The sequence below is a fragment of the Falco punctatus genome (assembly GCF_963210335.1).
Source record: "Falco punctatus genome assembly, chromosome: 7".
Classification (NCBI taxonomy): domain Eukaryota; kingdom Metazoa; phylum Chordata; class Aves; order Falconiformes; family Falconidae; genus Falco; species Falco punctatus.
The window spans coordinates 70298754-70315030 of record NC_137587.1 but is presented as its reverse complement, the minus strand read 5'-3'; the positions used below and the strand labels follow the sequence as shown (position 1 = coordinate 70315030).

Below are 16277 nucleotides of genomic sequence, written 5' to 3'. Positions count from 1 at the left end.
AAAGGACTAGTAACGAGAGGGAACAGTAGCTGCAGATGGAGGTGACTTTTTTTAAAAAAAAAATGATCTGAGGACCTCGCCCCTTCTCAGCTGCTTGAGCCCTGAGTATAGGAGCAGAAGCCGAATTCCCCAGCTGCTCAGCTGTTTACTGCACTTGTGTCATTAGCTCAAACGCAGAGAAGGAAGTATGAAGATGGGTCTAGAGAAGAATCTGGAGAAGATATTATGCCTGTCGAGGACTTAAGGAGTCCTGCAGCATTATGATTTATCCCAGTGTGGTCTTTCCTGAAGATGGGGTGCTACTGGGGAAGGGAGGAGGTGGCACAAGGCATCTCACAGATGCTCCTTTCGGGCAGGGCTTGGTGAAAGCCAGTATTAATGTCTGTATCACTGTTCAGCACCGTGCTGATGCTGGAATGAGGCTAATGCCAGTCAGGAGGGGGGAGGGTTGTTAAGGTGGACTGTCATGCTGATGATGAGATGGCAGAGAGATACAGGGCCCCTTTTCCAACCTCTCTTTCCTTTGGTGCCGCACACCCACACACAAGCGGTCTTGAAGTAGCTGAAGTCTGGCTTTGAGCTGCTCAACGCTACAGTATTTCACTACAGGAAGCCAAAAAGCATCCAAATGCGTCCAGTTAGTGGGGGAGGAATAAAGGGAAGGTTCTTGTAAAATGTGAGTGATGCAGCCTTTCTAGGGCAGCGCAGAAGAGAAGATGCAGCCAGGCTTGGAGCTGATTTTCATCTAGTAGGCTATAGGGAGGGGTTTTGTGCTTTGGAAATGAGAACAGCAAAGCTCTTTCCTGTTCCTAGCAGTAGTCCTTTGTCATCCCTTACCCTGCTATGTTTCCTGTGTAGCACAGAGGTGCAAAGGGCCAGCTTCTCCCTTTATCATTAGGTCTCCTGCATCACTGGTAGTACTGTGTGATGGTGACACCTTTGCAGTCCACAGACACACAGGATTCTATTTTCACAGGGTATCTTTGACATCCTTCAGTGTTGCCACCAGCAAACACCTTGTTAAAAGTGTCAAATCATCTGTATGCTAATGCTAAAATGTGTTGAAGGATTTCAAAATAGAGCCTTTTATCTCCAGGGTCCAGAGCTAGAGGGGCTGTAGCAGGGTCTGGCACAGTGCACAGACCAGGGTATGTGACCATGAATATCTCTCAGATGCTGCTGTTCTGGGCAAGAGGGAGAAGGAAAAGAGGCAAACCTCATTGACCAGGGAGGGAGCAATGAAAAGAAGTCAGCAGTGATGCCAACAAAAGCTTTCTTAATAGAGAAGAGAGTGGGCTGACAGTGATCAGACTGGGACTGTCAGTGATGTAGGGAGGGGAAAAAGGAGGGACTGGACACGTTTATCACACAGTGAGCTTGGAGGGGAGGAGCGTGGCTGCTGCACACTCACACACGCAGAAACACACGCGCACACACACACACACTGCGGCAAATTCTGCAGCTGGTGCCTGCTGGCTTATGACTGCAGAAAAAACAAGCTCTGGTTTAAACTCTCTGATCTCAGAGACGAGGCTGTTTCTATTCCAAGTAGCTCTGGTTCCACTGTGAAAAGCCCTGCAGCGTGGGCACTGTTCCAGAATGACAGGAATTCCTTTTTCTTCTGATGGGGCAGGGGCCTTTTGCTGTATAAGGTCAGTACCCTCCTTATCTCCTTGATGGCTCCGTACTGGTTGGCGGCATCCAGACTGCATGTCCTTATACTTTCTCCAGCAAGTAGCTATTGTACACAGGCTGGGAATCGGTGGGTTTTCCTCTCCTCCTTTCCTTTCCTGCAATCTGACAAGGCCAGGTTGTCAGATCCTCTGCCCTCCTCACATTCAACAGGCAGAGAGATGTGTAGCTTTGCAGCGGTTTCTTTCCTGACAAAACAATCCAAGTCTTGTCATGCCTTTTTGCCACTCTTCCTCCTGTCTGTGTTGTTGGCATACCTGAGTCATGTCCTCAGCAAATGCGGGGGTAAATGGATGATGGACTTGAGCACAGGAGTGTGGTGAGCACAGGCTCTCTCTGGTGAAAGCGAGGAAACCGTGTGTACATGAACAGGAGGTGCAGGGTCTCATTCAAAGGAGCACAGCTGGGCACCAGAGTAGGGGTGGAAGATGGGTTCCTCAGCAGGAGCTTCTATGGTCTTGCACTCTTTGTACGTGTTCATACACAGACCATCCTAAGTAACTCCTGGGATGGCTGCATCTCACAAAGGAAGAAGAAACTGAGAGCCAAATAAGGATTCAGCAATTTATCTTTGGGGTAGTTGTCTGAGTAGAGAGATCCTAGTGGGTGCTGCTTCTGGCCACTTGGCTAGCACAGCCAAGTGTGCTAGGTGCATTGTCACAGGGTTGCCACTACTAATTGATGGATAGAGAAGAGAGACTTGAAAAGAAATGCTATGGGGGACCAAAGACGACGAGGTTGTCTGGTTAGCATACAGGGACCAGACAGCAGCAACTAGCTGAAAATGAAGGGTGTATCCACTAGCCTGCAAAGTGTTCGTTAGGCAGAAGCACCTGGGGAAGAAAGGGAGGTGCTAAAGGCTAGCCATCAGCCCAGTAACTGCGTGTGGGAGGACAGACAGTGTTATATGTAAATGAATGCTTAGAAATTACTCGGGGGGGGGGGGGGGGGAATTTACTGGGGTGGAAAAGAGGATTTGTTTTTCTTTTTTGCTCAAAAATCCAGAATTAGCTACAAGACCACGGCTTTCTGGACTCCAGCATCAGCCTTGTAGCTGTTGATAAGGAAAGACTAAAGAAAGTATTGAGCTACTTTGGTTCTAACTTTTCTATATTAGTTTTTTCTTCATCTCCTTAGAAGTACTTGGTTGAGTAGTATCGATTCCTCTTACAAATACATAGGCTTTGCATTTGGAGTAATGCTTTCCCTTCTGCTAAAGCATTAAAAGTAACAAATTTCTACCAGTTTTCTGAAAACTGGTGGGGCAGCAGAGGGGAGTGATCCCAATGGGTGCCTTCGCAGGGACAGTATGCATTCTGTTTGGGCTGCCATCGGGGCACTCACCACTTAGGCACAGGCCATCAGACAGTGCGCTTCTGTCTCCAAGCATGCTGCCACTTCACCAGTTGGTGGTTGTGACTCATGAGAGGGGCTGAGGATGTTGTAGGGGACTGCAGGGAACATGGAGGGAGCTGGGATTATTGCAGCGGGACAGTGCAGGGTGGACACAAAAAGCAGCCTTTGTTAATTCCATGCCTTGCTGTGCTTAAACTCTGTGTCTTGTTTTTATCTTCGCTTCACGCTAAAGAAATGGAGATAAATTTCTACACATGCTGACTGGTGACTACAGATCAGTTCTCCTTTCACACCTTTGTCTCCAGGATCTCAAAAGCTACTGGAGTACTAATGGAACAATTAGTTGTGTATCCGGCTCTTCAGGAACTCTCTGTCCTTTTGAGCCTTTATTCGTAGATGAATTTGAGCATTGGTGTCCTCGGCTAGCAGGTTCTTAGTTCTCCCAAGACAGGCCTTTAAGTCTTGCTGGATCAATCTGTCAAATGTATAGAATAATATTGGGTTGGATTTTATTTTTTTTTTACTGGGGAGTGCAATTTTGATTCACTTACACCTTTCTGAAAAGCATCATCATCCCAGTTTCTGTGTTTTGAAAGAAAGCAAGACCCTTCTTTTCTTTTGAAAGTAAAGGCTTGGATAGCTCCTCTAAGAGGATGAAGGTTGAGAGTCTCAAGTGGAAGGAGGCATGTAAGTCACAGAAGGTGTAGGATTTAATATGCGTGTCTATTATCAGTGTGTCCTACTGAATAACTTGTGTGTCTCTTTGCACATACTATTGTCTTGCATGAGCTTTCTTGTGAAACGCTGAAGTCTGGCAATTTACTAGAACCTACCTTAGAGCTCTGGATTCACAGTTCAACCAGGTATGTAAGGTATTTGTGTCTCTGGCATTCTGCAAAACAAGAAATCTGTTGTAAATTTGTGCTAATTCTTGAGGTCCTGGAGAAGAAGGTGCAACAGGAGGAGGACTCATCTGTTGTTGCCAGTCAGACACGTGGAAATCTATCTCCTTGTCTTGAGTGTGAAATGAAGGTGAAAACAAATCACAGAGCTTAGGTACAGCAAGATGGTTTCAGACCCCTCCTAAGCAAGAGGCTGAGCCTCTTCTGACTCCCCTGGGAGTCAGCTAAATGCCTTAGGCAGCACTGGCTTAATAAGTGGTTGTCATTGAATATGCTCATAGAATACCTGACCTGAAATTCTTGCAGCTGTTTTAAGGTTGGAAAGGAGAGTCCGTTCCTGCCTCTGAGATACTGGCCATGGTAATAAAATAGCAATACCAGCTGGCAGGACATAAGCAGCACAAGCTATAGCTTTAGCTCTCACCTGGAGACTTGTCCTGAAGCTGCATGGTACCACTGCACAGGTGAGCTGGCATTTGCTAGCTCTGCTTTTCATGTGTTTTGGTAGTCCTGAGAAAAGTCCTTTTGGGTGTTTCTAGTGAAAAGATGAAGGCTATAAAAGCTTAGTGCTGTTTTTCATGACGTGCTAGAGCTACAAATAGATTGTGCTAAAAAAGCATGGCAGCATAACTGGCAAGTCTGGATCGTTTGTTTCCTTTATTGACTTGAAAGTTAAAAGATTAAGTTAATTGCTTTTGCACTTGCTGTAGCTGACCTTTATTTCAGCGGGATCTAGCCATCTCGCCTGCACCACTCTATTAAGCTCCAGTGCCAAATTCTGAAATAATTAAGGAGAAAACTGGAAGGAAAAGGCCATTAGTTATCTCTCTTTCGGATGTTGCCTGAGGAATGTCAGTCTGTCGTCAGGCACTCAGGGTGCTAATAGCTGTCTTAGAGGAGAAGTGGACAAGAAGCCAGTGATTTACCTTCTGGTTGACTAGATTTATGTTCTGAAAAGCTTCCTAAAATGGTTTAAAAGGAGTGAATTACAGTACTTGGACAGAAATGCAAACACTGCCCAGGCCATACAAGAAGTAAGTGGCTTCAAACAAATCTGACTCCTTTCCCTGGTGGAAAAACAATGGTTAGGGTGGTTCTCTGTGGCTTTGACCTTCTTTTTGAAGAACCAGAGTGCAGGCTAGTAGGTATGAGCACAAAATGTGTTTTGGCCCAGTTCCTGGTGGCTAGATTTGCATGGGAGTTTTAATTGTTATGAGGTTTCTTTCTTGCTGTTGGTCCATAGGCAAAGGCAACTGTCAAGGAAGAGGGAGGCATGGGAGTGTGGAAGGGTTTGTGCTTGCATGGCTCTGAGGGAGCTGAACAAGTGAGGGGCCCCGAGACAAAAGTATTCGTTGTAATTGAGGCTCTTCCAGTCCTCTTTATTCTCCCAAGCCAGTAAGTCCAGTCACCGATTCCACTGTGTAATTGGCAAGCTGAAAGAGACCTGGCTAGACCGGGTAGCGTTAAGAAGTAGGGGCTCCTCTTTGGAAGTGAGACCTCGGTGAGCTCAGTGCAGATGCTGGTGAGAGGCAGTGCGGAGCTGGCTTGTCACCAGCACTGAGAGAAGAAGATGTCCCCACTCAGCTGGGAACCTCCTTGGCTTCTCCCAAAGGCCCCTCTCTTCAGTGCTGAACAGACAAGGACTGCATTTGCCAGTGGAAGGGACAGGAGGCCTTGCAGCTCTGCACTTTGAAATAACTTTCTGTATCCCATTCATTGTTGCTGTACTCTGAGCTGTAAATCAAATCACAGGAATCCAGACCATGTAAAGAATCTATTAAGTGGCAACTAGACCCAAGAATGCAAAGTTAAAATGCAGCAAAGAAAGACATTGGCAGAGGACAGCTGCTTCTTCTCAAGGGCTGGCAGAATACAGTCCTTCTGTGCTTTACCACCCCAGCCACACAGAGTCCACAGCTGGGTTAATATCTTTATCTTAAACGGAGATGACATTCAGCCGGTCATCTTCAAAACAAGCAGGTGAGAGGGAAGAAAAGCTACTTAGAATGAAACCGTTAACAGTACAGAACAGGAAGGAGGTTTGAGGAGTCTAAACGGATCAGAGACAGGAGCCTCTTGCCAGAAATGTGGCACCTCACTAGGCAGACAGGAGGAAATCTCAGAATTATTTCCTTATTTGTGACAGCCATCCCTTTCTTGATACATCTAAGCTCTCTTTGCCTCAGGCCGCTTGCTTACACATTTCATGTTGATCAGTTGTCAGGGGGGAAAAAACAAATGAGAGAGAAAAATAGGACAAATCATGAACTGTACCTCCAAGTCAGTCAAGAGTCAGCATTACGCAGATACTTCAAAACTAGAAGAAATGTGCCATTGTCTTGAATCTGTGCTATGTTCTGGTTGTAAGAACATATATCCTGTGATGCATGTTCTTATTAAAATTAAGAAACCAGAAGCTGTCTGACTGGGTGACATAAAGGAGTCTTCAGCTGTGAAATCTGAAACAGGGCATCTGCCTCAGTGCCAAGGGGAACAGTTTTGTGGGAGCCTCTGTTCAGGGACTGGCAGCAAATCACAGCTGAAGTCCCACTGACAAGGAAAACATGAAACATTAATTTTGTTTCCAAAGGGACCTCTGTATGTCTGCCAGGGTGTTGGTGGAGTGAGGGCACCAGGTCAGAGGGTATCTTAAAGTTTAGGTTTTCTCTTGTGAATTTAACTGGAGATGTTTAAGAAGTTACAGCTCCAGCTCCTCACAGCTGGAGATTTACGCCCCTGTGCAGAGCTGTGCTCTTGGTTCACGTGAATGCCATACGCTGTTTCACAGCAAAAGGACGCAAGGCTAGGTTGAGTCAGCAAAACTGCTGAAGGGAACAGAATCTCTCGTGACCGATTCTGCACCTGGCAAGCTAGATGGAAGTGCTCTTCTTGTCCGTTAATGTAGCTCAGTGGTGGTGTAACTTCCAGTTGAGGGGTATTTAATGAACAGTTAGTTAGGAACAGTAACCTCTGGAAATAGATACAGCTGTTTCCAAACTGAACATCTGTGCCTTCAGTTAGTAGTTCTAAAATGGCTGAGCTATCAAATTGCTCTTTAGCATAAAAGTGAGACAGTATGTGCAATTAGGAAGCGATGAGATTGTTGCTATGGTTGGCACAGTATAGAAATAGAACTTGCCGGGGAAGTGGCTGTAGATGACATGAAAATCACAGGGAGGAGGGAAGGTAGGAATTACACAGGCAAATGGTTACGAGGGGTATCTCCTGCCCACAACCTCCCATACCTTAAAGAATATTTCACCTCCTCTGGCCCTGCTGCTGGTTCAGCTTTGTAGCAATTCCCCAGGAGGTGGTCGGTCATTTTGCAGAGCCTGTTCTTACCTTAAAGCATGATCAGTTCTCCTGACATGCAGTAACAGTATGGTGAGGTAAGTTATTAACTATCTCCAGCTAGATCCACAAAAGGAAACCTGAACACACCTTCAGACACCTCAGCCCTCTCCATCCTGACAGACTTGGCAATGGTTCTGGACGCCCCTCCTGCTTTGTGTAGGTCTTCACACACATGCTACAGTTTTTGACAGTATTTAATATGTTGTGCTTTCCCATTTTCTTCAAAATCTGTTGCTGTCTGCTCCTCCCAGAGAATAGTAGCCTTTTGACCCTAAAGACTGGTTACTGCTGTGGTTTTTTCTTTCTCTGGCCTGCCCAGTGTGATTCTTAATTAATTTCACTCTTTGAGTCTGCTCCTGTTGAGAAACTTCTCTCCTTCTTGGAGCTTTCTTGCCGATGCTGTCTTCCTTCTGTGCCTTTTTTACACCGAGTTCTTTGCTTGTGGAGTTCTGCAGCTTTTAAGGTTTTTTCTCTGCCTCTGAGCTGTTGCAAAGTTAGTGCCTATTCTGTCCCAAATCAGCTGCTCTCTTCTATCCTGATCTTAGTACTTGATGGCTCTTTTTACACTTTGTTAAGTTGTACCAGTGTTTCCTGGAAGCATGTCTGCAACGGATTGTCCTGTTTGTCCTCCTGAAGACAACTGGGTAGATGCTCTGGTTGGAAACTCTCTGTCCAAAGCCCTGGGAGGGGTACAGAATGTGTCACCGGCTCTGCTCTGGCTCACCTAATGCTCTTGCATGTGCTGCATCCTTCTCCACTCAGTCCTCTGTGTGCTGTGCTGCCAAGCCTCCTGTCACCTGCCTGTCACCCTTTTCGCCATGCACACAGCCACACATCAGGAAAACCTTGAACTCTTAAGGGGGTTTTAGTGGATGTGGTGGTGTATTCCTGAGTGGGTGCTCTTCTACCCTCTACCTAGCCTCAGTCTAACTGGAGTGTGGGTAATAGTGGTAAATATACCATGTGTACCCAAAATTCCCATCCGTCTGTGGCTGGGATGTTAATGAAAGCTAAAACCGGTACCTGGAGATTTCCCCTTGTTAACAGGCTGAAGTCAATGTGTGTGTGCTTTCAGGTCTGCAGTCCCTAGGGGATGCTTTGCTTCATAGAGCTGTTTGTTTTATCTTCAGTCTTTCTGCACACTGCTTTGTGTTTTCCAGTCCTTTGTAACTGTCTATTCAGTTCCTCCAGATAAGGCAAGTCTCCTATCACACAGTCACAGGCTTTATTTCAGTGGTGCCATGATTTTAACTATGTGATTCAGTATCCCAATACAAAAAATCAGCACAGACTATTTTGAAACTTGCATAAAAAAGAAAAACTCCCGCATACAGAAATGCTTTCCTGCTCAAACACCATTGCCTCCCTTCCCCTTCTCTAGGTGCAGTTTAAAATCCCTCATTTTATGTTCCATGTGGTTTCATCTGTGACCTGTTCGGTGATCACTTGTATGCTCCCTTCCGTTGCTCCCCAGGGCAGCCCATAGCTCTGCCCTAGCCTTCCCTTACAGGGACTCAGCTCTTTGCTTCTCAATTTTCAGCTGATTTTCATATTCCTACTAAAAATATTTTTTTCTCTTTGCTAGTATTCAGTGATTATCTCTTTCTTTAAGAGAAAAATCACTAAAGAAAATCTTTAAGGAGATAGATCTTAGATTTAGCCATTGATAAATAAATAGATACTTATTTATCTATTTCTCCAGAGTGTTTGAAGACCTAAAAATAGAAAGTATATGGAATAAATCTTTACTGTAGACTTTTTCAGACCATGAGAGGCAGAACACTAGCTGGTGGACCGCAGAGCACTGCCTGAAGCCAATTCCTCATCAGTCTCAGCTGTTGAATCGCACCAGAAAGCTAAAACTACTGCGTTTTCCTAATGATGTTTTTATTGTAAGTGGTTACTGTCACTGTTGCATGTTGTGAATACAAGTTGGGCAGAGGAGGCTGTGGGACAGCCCTTTCAGCTGTGATCACCTCCTGAGCTGGCTGTACCCTTTGCTCTGCTCATCTTTGGAAAAGAAACAAAGAGCTGGATGTGTCCAGAACTGCTGGGACCGCTGCATCTCTTCAGGAGCCTGCACCCAGCAGTCAGGCACCAGTGCACGCCGCAGCCTCCCCCCTAGCCCTCCCAACACCTCTCGGTCTCTTCTGGGCAGTTCACACCAAGCTCCAGCTGTAGTCCTCCGCTGGTGTTTCTCCACTTGCCTTGCCTGAAAGCCTCAGCTCCTCTGACACAACGCTATGTTAGAAGGTAGGGAGCTGTACGGTGGGAGTGTCCTGTCCTCCTGCTAAACAGTCTAAGGGCATCCACGGGGCTGTTAGAGATTGTGTTGGGATTCCTGAGCTGGAACCAGCACACGGATTTAGGACTGCACCAAAGCAGAGATACCTCCCTAACCGCAGGGCGCTGCCAGTCCAAGGGTGTTCTTTGTGTCTCCTGTTGAGATAGCCGTGGCTTGCATAATTAACTAATTATTCCTTAGAGTCGTTGGGGGAGGGAGCAAAGACAGTCACTGTACAGTCTGGTGTTCGGGACGCAGATGTGTGAAGATCCTCTTCACGTCTCTGTGCTGGTGGGTGCTAGCTGGTACACAAAAGAGACAAGCTTCAGCCAGAGGGGCTGAGAGCAATCCCTCTCCATCACTGGCACGGGGGGAGTCCGTGGTCACCTGTCCCCTGAGAGTACGTGCCAACAAGCAGGCCACTGTGCCGTCTTCCTTTGGGTTCTCATCACCCTCTGAGAAGATGGTGACTGGTTACAGGCTTCCAGCTTTCCACCCAGGCTGCAAGGAGGAGCTGCAGGTGAGAATCTCTTGTCTGAGGAGGACAGAAGTGATGGCATAGCATTGGGGCCCAGATTTTATTCCTCGGTGGCTGCCTCTGCAGCTGCTAAGCCAGTTGGTGCCTGTGGAGCCAGAGCAGAGGCAGCCGGCAGCTGAGCCTCTCGTGTCCCAGGAGAGCTGAAACAAGCTCGTCCCCTTTCCTTAATACTCTTTTAAGGCAGACCAGGATTAGGATGTAAACAGCATGTTGATGGTAGGCACGGCCAATAGCAAATTGGAAGGTGTTTCAAACAGTCGAGACAAATGAAAGCATAATCCCAAGAGCCCAGAGAGCAAAGTGGTGGTGGCAAGAAAGAACAGGGAGATTCAAACTGAGGAAGTGCAGTGACCTTGTCATATCTTCTCGATCAGAACATATGCTGAGCCCAATACGGCCATTGTTGTCTGGAAAAAAAAAAAGAAAAGAAAAAAAAAACCCAACAACTGGATGCCTGGGATTCTGTGTACGTAAATAAATGAGTATTCTGAAAAGAATTTTCTCAACGTTTTTAGGGAAAAGAAAAAGAAGCAAAAATAACTGCTGGATTACAGCAAGTTTAAGAGAAAATATTTAATTGCTTTTAGCAATAATTTTAGCCATTATTTTACTCTAAAAGGATGTTCTGTTGTAATCTAAAGCCCTGAATATTTTGCTTTGAAATTAAAAAAAAATGTTGTTCAAGGACAGTTTATTAGTAAAACCATTTACTGTTGCCGCCAACTTAAGCACTGCATCAGCTTCGGAATCTAATTTACAGCCTGTGGAAACTAGTTGAGATTGTGGGTCATCCCCTCTGTCCGGAGTGGGAGGAACTGGCCAAGCCACTTTCCTTGTGTCTGGGTGATGTGGCTGGGAAGCAGGCTGTAACTGGGGACGTGGCGGTGGCCATCGCCTGCATGGCTAAGCTCCCAGAAGTGGACACAGCCTGCTTCCCTCGGAAGTCACAGTTTTCTTTAAAATTGAATCTGCCTAAAATTTTTCCGTTCTAGAACCCACCACAAATGCCCATGTGCCATTCAGAGTCTCTTCAGCCCAGCCCTCAGTGGAGGGGTTTCTTTTTAAATTTCAGGGCTCTCCTCTTGAATGGTTTGGGCACACAGACAGCAGGAAGGCTGTGTGCAAACTTCCCTCGTGCCGCTCTGCAGCACTTTTCAGTTCCTGCTGCTGGTGCTGTGGTTGCCCACAGAGTGCCCACAGCTCTGCCCACAGCTGTGAAATCCCCTAAGCACGTCTCTAGGGTTGATGCATCCCTCTGACCCCTTGTGACAGGTCGGGGCTGTTACTCACGACGTACAGCAAAGATGCCCAGGTACAGGGAAGCTGAGAGGTGTTTCTGAGATGCACAAGTCCAGGTAAGGAGGAGCTGAATGGTAAATTTGCCATTGCTGGCTTGTGCACTGCCTGCCAAAACATCTTTGTGTTTATTTTATATAAATTCCTGAGCCTATCTGACTAGCTGGCAGAGCGTCTGAATCTCCACCAGCCGGAGCCAGTCCTACCAGCTGTGCAGTGTTCAGCGTGCGTGCTGGAGGAAGGAGCTGCCGCAGCTGTGTCCCCTTCATGTGCTGGGTGTAGGATGTTGCTACCAGCCAGAGCACATGCACTCCTCTCCCTCCCTGAACAGCACAGGGCTTCCATGGTAGATGGGGGGGGTGTGTCCATATTGCAGGAGGAGATCGGAAGGGGTATTCGCACACAAGAGAGGCAGGACCCTGCTCAGAAGTCTGTGTGGGACCTTTCCTCCCCTCTGGTCTTTATAATCTCTCCCCCAAGGAGCTGCGGCTTTGCTGTACTCGGGACAGTCCTGGAGTGTTTGTGAATGAATGCGTTGTTTCATTTTCTCTGAATGGACACCATCTGGGGCTGGATCCTTTTTCTCCCATTGGCACTGAAGGAGCTGCAGTCGGAGACTTCACAGCCTCAGAATGAAAGAGTCAGTTACTATCTCAGTGTTATGATGTCATTGCAGAATGAGGGAAATGGCAGTCTTTCAGCTTGCACTAGCTGATGTTAATTATGCAAATATATGCACTCAGAGAACCCTCATGCACAGTTTTGACTGTCTTCAGGGGTGGACTTTTTTCAATAGAGCATCAGGAAGACCATGTCATACAAGGCTCAGCTCTTGACTAAAGCGTAGCAAAAGGTACTGAAGCATAGCGATAGCCGGGTTCTGGTTAAGAAGAGTCCTTTCAGAAATGCCGCCCTGAAGAGTTACGTTCATAATATCAGGTAAGAGATCAGAAAGTTAGGAAGAATCATTTTTTTAATCACTGTGGCTTGTGTGCCTTGATAACATGTCCAGACTGTGGCTTTACAGGTAGATCCTGGCCTGGTAAGGCCAAATAATCCTGGGGACAAAAGAGGTAAAGGGTGCAGGAAGGACGAGGGAGGTAATGAGGAATCAAGAGTGCTCCCTGGATGGGGAGAGGATCGGTTCCCATGTGGTTAGATGAACAGTCTCCACCCTTTGTATGGTGAGGTCCTGAGAGCTTTGCAGCTTTACGCCCTGCGATCAGATACATACAAACACCAGCAAGATCCCTCCCCTGAGTTTTCTCTTTTCCAGGCTAAACAGTCGCAGACCCCCAGCCCTCCTCTTATTAGAGATGTGCCAGGCCTTTAATCACCTCTGTGGCCCTCATGTTCATTACAGTTTGGCGTACCAGTCTGATATTTGGTGTATGATGACTGACTTCAGCACAGTCTTTCCCTTAAGAGATGCCTCGTTAGCGCTCTGGCCTGGGTGATTGTATTTCGCAGAGATGAGAACCTGGGTCCCACTGCCCTGACGCTTGGTCTCTGATTTCAGCACGGTGATTAGTAACCATGGTTCTTCCAGTTCTGATCAACAGAATAACAAGATATCTGAGGTTTGATGGCCTGAAAGATTAAAAGCAAATGACAAGCAGCAGCCTTTGCAGCTGTTCGGACCAGCCCAAAATTTATTGTTCAACTACAGGGGGGGTTAGGTGCTTTCAATTAGAGTGGCAAAACGCATGGCATGCAAGGATCTGTACTGGCAGCATGACCTCCCTTTCTGCCTCTGCGGCCATCTGTCTCCTTCTAGGATCATCTCTTTCTTGGGCATCCTGTTTGTCACATAGTTAACCTAGAGCACTGTTCTTTGTTTTAGCCTAGAGTGACCTCCCCACATAGTCCTTTTTGCTTGACTGCTCGTCACTAAAACAACAGTGTCTGGTCCTTCGTTCTCTCGCCTTCCGTCTCTTTGCGCATGTAGGGAGCCCTGGGTGGTTAATTCACATCGACCCCAAAACTTGTGTCGCTTTGCTCATCACTTGCTATCCTCTGCCAAAACCAAATTAATGGGCCACATAATCATAGAATATCTCAACTTAGAAGGGACCCATAAGGTTCATCAAGTCCAACTCCCTGCTCCTTGCAGGACTGGCTAAAACGAAACCATATATATAACTAAAAACATCGTCCAGACACTGCTTGAACTCTGGCAGGCTTGGTGCCATGACCACTTCCCTGGGGAGCCTGTTCCAGTGACCGACCACCCTCTCTGTGAAGAACCTTTCCCTAATGCCCAGTCTGAGCTTCCCCTGGTGCAGCTCCATTCCGTTTTCTTATGTCCTATTGCTGGTCACCGGAGAGAGGAGATCAGCACCTCCCCGCTGCTGCCCCCCTTGAGGAAGCTGTAGAGTGCAATGAGGGCACCCCTCAGCCTTTCTAGTATGTAAGCTATATATACTCTTAAAAAAAGTAATAATAATCAGACTTTTTCCTCCCTCCTCACTAATGATCCATGACTGCAGCCTGTACACCCTGAAGTGCCCCTGTAGTATTAGCCGTGGAAGTTCCTCTGGCATGGCCTGGGGAAGCTGTTGTTCATCACCTCTGGGATTTTTGTGTAATGCCTCTGCAGCCAGTTCCTGCTGACTGCCATCCAAGAGGTGGCTGCCCTGTAGAAAGAGTTTTATGTGTGCCCTCTGTGGTGCGTCAGGATGAAGGTGATGCTCATTCTGCACAACAGCAAGTAGTGCGACCTGTGTGGAGAAGGAGAAATGCCTGTCTGCTCCTGAAATTTTCCATGAGGTCATGAATGAGGTACATTTGTGTATTAAATCTTTACATATGTTATGCAGCAAGCACTTTGTGTGGTAACTAAAGCCATGAGTCAAAAACTGCCTAAGAGACAGAAAACAAATTGGAAAACAAATATATGGTCAAGCTTGTGCAGCACCCAGAGGTAAAATACAAGGGCTTCATGACTTCATGCTAAATATAAAGCTGATCGATACAGTAATGGTGAGGAAAGGGGTTGGAACGAACATGGAGGTGGCTAAATTTGTAGATGACTCAGTTACTTATACCTAGAAAAGACCATGAAGAACTTCTGCAACTAAATTGAACAGTCATCATCATGTCCCTTTAAATTCATTGTCAAAGAATGCAAAATCAAGCACACTAGAAAAATTAAACCTTTCAGACTCCTTACAAGGGCTCAATTAATAGTGTCAAAGCAGGGTGAAATTTGGATATCACTGTGTACCCTTAACTGAATACTTTTATTTGGTGCAAAGCTAGTGTCAGGTTATGTTACGATACATAAAAAAATGAGGATGGGAGATAATACTGAAAATACAATAATGCCATCCTAAGAATCTTCTGTGTTCCTTTTCATCTTGTATACTTCTGCTTTTACTCCCAATGGCCGTAGCAGAACTAGAAGAGTTTGAAGGACAGGTGACGGTGGTTATGAGGGACTAGAGAAACTCCTCTTAAGAAACTGATGGCGAAGACTGGGGGCTTTCTGCTTTTTGGGGACATGATGGATAGGAACATTCTCTGGAAGCACACAGGCGTTGTGATGACTGCAGTGATCCAAATGTGCCTAAATATGCACAGTGAAAATTCGTATGAAATGAGAAATTCAATGCTAATGATGTTTACTCCCACAGTTACTGGGGGAGAGGAGATTCCACTTAACACAGCAGCTTGTGAGCATAGTTTGAGAGGGCTGAGCAGCGTCAGGGATCTGTGTTCAGAATGCATCTGGAGATGTGTGGTCGGAGAGAGATGTTCGGATGTTTGTTCCAGGCAAGTTGAAGACTGCAGTCTTCAGGAACCTGAGAAGGATATTCCTTATACTGGTAAATGTAATTAGGGGATTTTGCCATTTGCAGTGGTAGCTCCAGGCATGCGTTTCACTGCGATAGGGCTCTAGTAAGGACAAATACCTGACAATGACCTGAACAGTGTGCTTTCAGTCACACCTCTACTCATTTCTGTGGCACGTAATTTTTGTTAGCAAGAAGAAGGGTGCCCCAGTCTGTAAGTTTAAATCACTTGTCTGTACAGCTGCTTCTGCAGGCCTGTATAGAGGAGGCAGCCAGCAAAGGGCCCCTCAGACTGATCAGCACTTGGACTCAAAGAGACTTTGCGATGGTGACGGGTATTCCCTCAGCTGGGCACAGCCCAGCATCTGCTCTGTCGCACGCAGGGGTGCTGCTGGCCCCAGGCTGGGGGAGGCTGCTGCGGGCAGCCTGGCTGGGAGCAGGGGCTGGGGTACCCGCCCTGGGGAGTTCACAAGCCGGGTTAAGGTCACCGTGTTGCCATCTCACTCACAGTTTGCAGCTCAGCCTGGGGGTTGTGTGCTGCTCTGCTTCATCACTGAATTAAGCTGAAGAACAGTTTTGGCATGCGTGTGTGTGTGCAGTGACTCAGTGTTTCTGGAAATGGCCTGTCTGTGTGGCTGTGCTCCTGTATCCTTCTGAGAACTGACTGCTGCAACTGAAGAAAGGGAATCTGTCCAACAGTGAGTCAGAAGCAAGGCTCTGGAGGGCTGCATGGCTTCATGGAGTTACAGGATCACCGAATTGTAGGCTGGAAGAGACCCCTTCAGATCGACTAGTCCAATCCCACCTCTCAAGAAGGGTCAGCTGGAGCAGGTCTCCCAGGACTGTGTCCAGCTGAGTTTTGAGTATCTCCAAGGATGGAGACTCCACAACCTCTTTGTACAAGCTATTCCAGTGTTTGACGCACCCTCACAGTAAAAAAAGTGTTTTCTTGTGTCCTGTCACTGGGCACTGCTGAGAAGAGAGTCCGACCTCCTCTTCTTCATTCCCTCCCATCAGGTATTTATACATATCAATAAGATCCCTCCCCCTTCCAAGCCTTC

At 46.8% G+C, this 16277-nt stretch overlaps 1 protein-coding gene across 2 annotated transcripts in view; it reads left to right on the top strand.

Annotated features, from left to right (window-relative positions):
- MAP1A (microtubule associated protein 1A) overlaps positions 1–16277 on the top strand; it is a 71370-nt gene that overhangs the window by 35618 nt on the left and 19475 nt on the right. The window lies entirely within an intron of this gene.